The 8,159-nt window shown below is 42.8% G+C and overlaps 1 long non-coding RNA gene across 1 annotated transcript in view; it reads left to right on the top strand.

Annotated features, from left to right (window-relative positions):
- The first annotated feature begins 52 nt into the window (after positions 1-52).
- The window catches only part of LOC106736296 (uncharacterized), a 16,105-nt gene continuing 7,998 nt past the window's right edge, over positions 53-8,159 (top strand). The window contains exon 1 of the long non-coding RNA XR_001371332.2: positions 53-1,044. This is a non-coding gene — a long non-coding RNA (uncharacterized LOC106736296). The remainder of the gene's footprint in view (positions 1,045-8,159) is intronic.

The raw sequence follows: 8,159 nt of genomic DNA, 5'->3' as shown, positions 1-8,159 counted from the left end.
CCCGCCGCGCGGCGGGGATTCTTAAGGTGGAACCGGCTGGTTTTCCACTGGCGCAGGAGACTCTCCGGGTCGGAAGCCGCAGCCCTCGCACCACTAGCTGCGGGTCTCCCTCGAGAAGCGGGCCTGAGCGTAAGAACGGTAGGAGTCCGCTGATCCCTGCGCCTATTTCCTTAATCCCTTGACTCCAGTATATGCAGGACCTGATCCGCTAGTGCCCTGCTACCGAGCTCCACACTCAGGATCCATTCTCTGCGGGTGTAAGAAACAAAGTCCAGAGCTAGAGCGGGAAGACCAGAACGGCGATTTTTATTTTTTTAACCTGAATGCAAACTTTCACTTTTCATTTATAAGAAGCAGACGGCTAACAAGAAAAGGTCGCTAAACGTTGAGATGTCCACAGGGTTCAGGATGAGACTGGAGGGTACTGGAACAGCCTTCAGCGTTCACGACCCGCAAACTCGTGGACAGGTGCTGGGGGCCAGGGAAGAGTGGCCTGCGGGGGGCAGGGGGCGGGGAGCTTCGCCTGGCGCCCCTCGCGGGAATGCTTTATTTAGTAAGACCAGGGATCGTGGAGAAGATCGAAGATCAGTTTTACTTTCTTTTATGTATATATATGTTAACTAAATGGTGTGTGCACGTGAACTCAACATCTCTTGGAAGTATGGCTCCTTGGTGAACTCCAGAGTCTTGGGGACCAGTGCAAAGCAGGAAACCAACAAGCCAATCCAGGTTTGCGAGCTATTCGCAGTGCATTTTCTTCCTTTGCTCTTTCTTCCTCAGAGTCCTGGAGAAGGGAGCCCGGGTTGCACCAGGATTCCCTCATGCCTAGGACTGGGAGCCTGGAGGAGAGCGGGGCTCCAGGGCAGGAGGAGGGCTCTGGGCCCTCGCGCGCAGTTTCCCAGCACCGTGGGAACCTCCCTCCCCCGGGACGCACGGCCTCGGCTCCGCCCAGCCCGGCCCGGGCTGAGCTGCCCACAGCCCCTCCTCTATCCCCGAGGGAATCCGAGTCCGCGGGTCGGGTCGCCTCGGGAGAAGCTTGTCTGGGTAGGTGCCGCGGGGTCAGACCCGCCCCGGGGGTTGCAAACCGCAAGCGAAAATCGAGAGGGGTTGGGGCTTTTCCTCTAATCCGTTTTACACTGTGAAAACCGCAGGCCTGTCGCCTAGGCCTCCACGTTTTAATTGGGAAGCAAATAGACGAAACAAAACAAAACAAAACAAACGCTTGAACAGACTTTCTTAGTTTTTTCCCCTACTCAACACAAAGCCTGCTTTCGGGTAGAGGGAAACTGATTGCTCGCTTCCGGGCAGGGAGTGGGACGCGCGCAGCCGGTGCGGCAGCCCGAACCGGCCCTTCTGCCCACGCGCATCCCCTGCTTCTTGTATCGCTCTCCACTGGTGACCGCCCGCAGGTCACACCGAGGGCGTAAGCTCCAGGCGAGCTCCATCCGGCGCTTTCTCGCTGGGGCCGAAGGGCAGACCTGGGCGTTAGGGCGTTGGCGCTGCGGGAGAGTGGAGTTGGCAGCAGATCCAGGTTTCCTCGGAGCCCAGGGCGGGAAGGCTCGGGGTTTGGGGTCGCCGATGGAGGACCTCCAAGTCCTACAGAAGATGCACTTGCAATCACGGTTTTAATAGCACCGTGTTACCTGGTTTGGAGAAGCAGAAGTTGAGAGGCACATTGCGAGACGCCCAGGCAAACTCTCAGTGTACTCTGGGGTACTCGGACCCATAGGGAAACTCCCAGACATGGGAGGAGAGCAGTGAGGGGTCGGAGTGGGAACGCCTGGGTTCGGTGGGTTGAGTCTGGGGATTTGGGGTGTCTCCTTACTTTGATATATCAATGTTCCTCTGTAGACAAGTCATTTTTAGTCAAAGAGAAGAAAGGAAGGCAAAAGAAAGAAAACACTTTTTTTTTTTTAAAGTAAAACTAGGAAAAATTGTATGGTCAAATGTAGAGAGGGAAGACGTGAAGAGATGAAGAAAGAGTTCCTAGTTTGTTCATGAAAAGCCGGAGCACTTTCTTTCGCGATCAAAACGTAGAGAAAACAGTCAACTTTGGAGCTGGTTCACGCAGTGGAGATACAGCTCGTGAGTTCGCTGTTACCGCTCTGCAGGGATGAGCAAAGTTCTTGGAAGGTTCTTTTTTCACCCAGACTCTTCGAATGCAGTTCATTTTGATTTAAAGCAGATTTGAGACAAAAATTTCAGATGAGAAAATGTGCGTAGCCATCTGTACATACATACACATGCAGTAGGGTTTGTATTCCCTCTAGTCTAAGGTTCTACAGTAAATTATACACAATGGCTGTTTTTTTTTTTCTTTCCTAATATTGTTTTGTCACCAGAGAGAAGATTCCTGAGTTCTTTCTCTCCACCTCCCCATTAGTAAATTCCCTAAGAAAGATGACTTTATGCAACTGTGGCTTTTCCTCCCTCTTTCGCTTTCTTTCCCACACATGAACACACACACACCCTGCATTTACATCATGCACACATTTTTTCTTAATCAGCCTGAAATGTATGCCCCATAAATCTAGGTCCGTGTTTTTTAAGCCTTTGTTGAACTTGGGAACATGGTTGAGGATCACTGTGTGTGCACTTTATCAAAGATCTTTGGCAAACCAATAAAACAATCATCTGTGCTCTGAATTTCTTTGTCATTAAACGGGAAGTAATATTAACAAAGTGTTTAAAAAGTATTTTGTGTCAAAGAATCAACAAATAATGAAAAGTGAGCCATAGTTGTCCAAATGTCAAAATGATACTTTTCATTTGTAGTTAATATCTCAGCAAAACTATTTCAGTCTCTGAAAATGGCTCAATGGCACACACATTCCTGCAGTCTGATCCCTCCAGTTCTACTACCACCAGTTTAAACTGGTTCAAATTACTTAAGTAACGTCTACTAAAGGAGGGGTGGGAAAACCAGGAACTGTGGAATTATTGGTGGGCTTTTGGCCTTTTCATGAAGCATTAATTAAATCTGATGCTTGTGAAAAATCAAACTAAACCAACAGAGGAATCCTTTAGGTAGTCTTGTAAGATAATATGTGATTGTTGTGAGAAATGGGTAGTCAAAAGAGATTTCAGTGCAACTAGATGAATATAAATGTAACTATTACGTTTTTTCTTTCCAATGATTTTTCTCTCTCACGTGTGAGAGATCTAAGACTCCAAAATGTGCACTTTAATTTATTCTGATAACGAGAAAACTGATACTCATTTTCTTAGAGCATCATCATTAACCAGGGGCAATGCAGAAATCATTAGATAAGCACCACATCATCGTCAGTGTGAAGTTCCATCTTAGGAAATATACAAGAATATTGTATTTGTTTCAGGAGCTTGAAAATACGATTTCTGGTTGACAATATCTTCGAAGTTGCAGAGATACCTCTGTTTTGAGATGACTTTAATGATGACTCACTTTAATGATGTTAGAATGCAAGAAAGGATTTCAATAGCAGGCCAGATGTGATGAATGGACCCAAGGAACAATGAAGCTATTGACAAAACATGCTAACTTTTTGAATTCTATCGAAATGATTTTTCTTTCCAGTCCTGAGTAGGACACCCAAGTGCATCAATGTTCATCAGAGGCAGGTAATGAAAATGTGAGTGACAGTTAATGGCCTGTGACTGTAATATGATTGTTAGCGTAGGTGAGTGAATGCACCGAAGCATTTGTTCCTGGTACAGAAGGTCAGTGGTCCACAGTCCAGAGTGGTGAAGTGTGGAGTAAATTGAGGCCATAAAGATGAAGAGGGAAAAAAAGACTGAAAAATACGAAATAAAATCAAGCAAATTCAGCACAGCAATTAAGAAATTGTTTGTTTTCTATTATAGATTTAAGTCGATTGTTCCTGGTAGCAATTTAGATGAAATATATGGAATATCATTTAATAAGCAGAGGTGCGGATACAATTTCTCTTTCAAGGATCCAATTGCTGGCATCCAAAGGAAAGTGGAATTCAAGTTAGTATTAGAACTTGAATTTGTTCTGCCAGAGTGGAAATTGGTTCCATTAGGCATCAGTCACAGGACTCGTGCAGACCTGGCTGGAGCGGCAGATATGATATATCCAACTAGCTGAAATAATAAAGTCTTAAGTAATGCTGGATGGGCTTTGGGAAACCATCCAGGGGGTTTTAATTTTTTTTTTTTTTAATGAAAGTTTCCTAATTTTATAGTCCTCATAAATCTGAAACAAGTCGAATTAAGGTCATAGGACAAGTGAAAGCCCAACAAGTGACCCTTTGGAGATAACATAAGAATAACTGAAAATGTGAAACACTCAATTGTGTGATTTTTAGGAAGATTCTTCCCTGAACGTTTTTTCCTTCCTCATTTGCCCATACTTCCTTCTTGCAGATCTCTAGTACTCTGGGGGAAACTCCTGAAAAAGTGATATATCAGACAGATAACACTATCCAAAAGCTTTTAAGTTTAGTGTCTGGGGGCCGGCAGATGGTATGGTGGTTAAGGGCACTGGACTCCCACATGGCCGACTGATGTTCAAGTCCTGGACCTAGCAGCATGCTTTCTCACTGTCTCTCTCTCCCTCTCTCTCCCCCTTTCTGGTCAAATTAAAATAAATAAAGTTAAATAAAATTTTAAAAATTCTTAAAGTTATTGTCTGTCTATATAAATAAAAAGTTAACAACAGCCTCAAACATGAAAAATGAAAATTGACTTTAGATGAGAATTATTTCCAATATGTAAAGAAGAAAGTGACAAACAAGTATCATCCAACAATTAATAATTTATTAAATATAGGAGGGTTTAAAATAAACTTGAATCATAATACTCATGTAGACTTAGGCACATAATATAATGACCTTTTTTAGAAAATTATTTCTTTATTATTAGTAGTATTATTCAATTTGAGCAGAGAAAGACAGAGAGGGAAAGCAAGAAAGCAAGCCACCAGGTCCAGGACTTGAACCACAGTCAGCCACGTGACAGTCCAATGCCTTAACTACCACGCCACCTGCCAACCCCTATGATTTTTTAAAAATTATTTTATTTAGCTTTATTTATTCATATATTTTAAAATTTGATCAGAGGGGGACTGAGTGAGAGAGATAGGGAAAGTGAGAAAGTAAACCGCCAGATCCAGGACTCGAACCATGGTAGGCCATGTGAGAGTCCAGCACCCTTAACCACCATGCCACCTGCTGGTCCCTCAGCCCCTATGCTCTTTCATAAATAAAATAAATTGGAAACCTTGCATGCTCCTTATATAAAAATATTCAATAGTTTTCATGACATAATTTTGTTATAAAAATGTAAAATAGAATATTACACACAATAGAAAAATTAAAATAAAATTACTGATATTTTCAAGACATAAAAAAAATGCTACCTAAAACAATTTTTGTAGTTCAGGACTTGAACTGAGCCTGTTCCTCTGAGTTCTTTAATAAACAATTAAAAATAGGTGAAAGAAGTAGTTTACATTTCTTTTGCTAATGAAACGCAAAATTTTGAAACATTCTTCAAAACAAATTGAGGTGATTTTTAGTTCTTACAAAATATGTGTTGGCTCTAAAAAATCATTGAGTAACCACAAACAAAAAGAAAACATTATAAGTTCATGCCCACCCAATTACTTAAAAAAATAGTTCTGTAGACTTAACCAGAAGCTGCATGTCAAAGTCCTGCTCTTCCCAGTTATTTCCCCTGCTCCATTGAAAGGAGATTGCTTTGCCCTGTGGGAGTCTTGCTCTTCCCAACAAGCATGGAAAAAAAGCAGTAGGCAGTTTCAGGGGTTGCCTTTGACAGCTTGTCTCAGGGGACTTAATATTCTAGGTGGCAAGTAGCCAAAATAAGTAGGAAACTTAGGTAACAGCCAAGCTGCAATACTGAAAAAGTACTGCCATACCTAACTAGAAAGTGGAAAGAAACTTTCTATTAATATATTGAAATCCTGAAAAAAACTAAGCAAAACAAAAAACACTAGAAATTGAATGGCCATTGGTGAGGGACTCTTGGTGTGTGTATATGTAGGAAAAAAGATAAACATTTGTAGATTTTTGTTGTAGTCTTATATTTAGATAATAGCTTGGTTTATTGGAATATTGCTTTTCTTTCATGCTTTAGAAATTAGAATTTTTCCATTAATTATATTTATACTTTCCTCTTGTGTTTGATAAGAAATGTGTTTTTGCAACAGAAGCTTTGACAAATTGCTGTCAGATATACTAAAGACTTTTTTTTTAAGTTTTTTTTTTAATTATTATTTTATTTATTTTTTAAAGAATTATTTTATTTAATTTGTTATCATTATTATTTGTTTAATTTGACCAGGAAGACAGAGAGAAAGGGAAAGTAGGAAAGCAAGCCTCCAGGTCTGGGACTCAAACCATGATTGGCCCTGTAGGAGTCCAGTGCCTTAGCTACCTCACCACCTGCCAGCCCCTAAAGAAATATTAAATTTTATTTTATTCATTGTTATTACTTTGTTTATTTTTTATTTTATTGAAGTTGACCAAAGAGAGAGAGAAAAGGAAAGTGAGAAAGCAAGCTACCAGGTCTGGGATTTGAACTGTGGTCAGCCATAGGGAGTCCAGCCACCTTATCCACCACGCCACCTGCTGTACCCCTTTTAAAGGTTTTGCCATAGAGCTTGTGCACTGGCTGGAAAGAGACAGTGAGAGGGAAAGTGAGAAATTATTCCCTAGGGGAGATGGTCACTTCACAATTCCTTCTCTTTTCTCTTGGGATTTTGGGCTCACATGCATACTTGCCTGGCATCTCTTTTAAACTGCTGTGTCCAGGACTTGAACTGTAAAGTCATCCATGTGGGATCCAGTCACCTTAACCACCATGCCACTGACTGACCCTGCCTATGCATTTTTCCAGCTTCTGTTTACTTCAGCTGTGCTAATGTCCTATTGGCCAAAGCAAGTCCGATGGCCAAACTCAAATTCAAAGGGCAGAAAAAAGAATCCTTGACTCTTTTTTTTTTTTTTTTTTAGAGGTTTTTGCTATAGGGCGCCTGCGCTCGCCAGACAGACAGAGAGAGACAGAGAGAAAGAAAGCAAGATATCACCCCCCAGGGGAGGATGGTCACTCCGCAATCCATTCTCCTCTCGGGATCTTGGGCACGCACGCACACGTGCCCAGCGTGAGTTTTAAGCCACCGGGTCTGGGACGCGAACCACGGTCGACTACGTGGGAGTCCAGCGACATAGACATTACGATAACTGCTGGTTCCCAAGAATCCTTGACTCTTGATAAGAGGAACTATGAAGTCCCGTAGTAAAGTAGCAATGAGAAGAATTTGTGCCCATTATTTTTTCCAGTTTATCGCAATCCATGCTCTGGCTACAAATTGTTTGCGTTCCTCCCATGTGCAAAATAAACGGACCCACATTGCAAGACCCTCAAAACTTTCATACCAATTATTGCATCAGATTAGAAGTCCACTATTTTTTAATTTGTATCAGATATGAATGTGGCTTAAGGTTCTTTAGGTATGGCTATTTTTTTTCTTTTAAAGAATTATTCTTTTTTTTTTTTTTTGGAGAGGTTTTTGCTATAGGGCGCTTGCGCTTGCCAGACAGACAGAGAGAGACAGAGAGACAGAAAGCAAGAAATCACCCCCTGGGGGGATGGCCATGCCGCAATCCCTTCCCCTCCATTCTCCTCTCAGGATCTTGGGCACGCACACATACACGCCCGGCGTGAGTTTAAGCCACCGGGTCCGGGACTCGAACTCCCACTACGTGGGAGTCCAGTGACATAGCCATTACGCTAACTGCTGGTCCCGAGAATTATTATTATTTTTTAACTTTATTTAATTTGAACAGAGGAGGACAGAGTGAGAAAGAGAGGGAAAGTGAGAGAGCAAGCTGCTAGGTCTGGGACTCAAACCATAGTCAGCCATGTGGGAGTCCAATACCCTTAACCACCATGCCACCTGCTGGCCCCAAGTAAAGTGTATTATTATCTTTTTTTCGGGTAAAGAATATTTTATAGGGGGACCAGCAGTTGGAGTAATGGCTATGTTGCTGGACTCTCCCACGTAGTCGACTGCAGTTCGAGTCCCGGACCTGGTGGCTTAAACGCACACCAGGCATGTGTGTGTCGTGTGTGTGCGTGCCCAAGATCCCGAGAGGAGAATGGAGGAGAAGGGATTGCAGTGTGGCCATCCTCCC

Source organism: Tupaia chinensis, unplaced genomic scaffold (assembly GCF_000334495.1).
Source record: "Tupaia chinensis unplaced genomic scaffold, TupChi_1.0 Scaffold000060_1, whole genome shotgun sequence".
In the NCBI taxonomy this organism is placed as follows: domain Eukaryota; kingdom Metazoa; phylum Chordata; class Mammalia; order Scandentia; family Tupaiidae; genus Tupaia; species Tupaia belangeri.
Note: the sequence above shows the minus strand (reverse complement) of the source record. Positions and strands in the feature narration are given on the sequence as shown.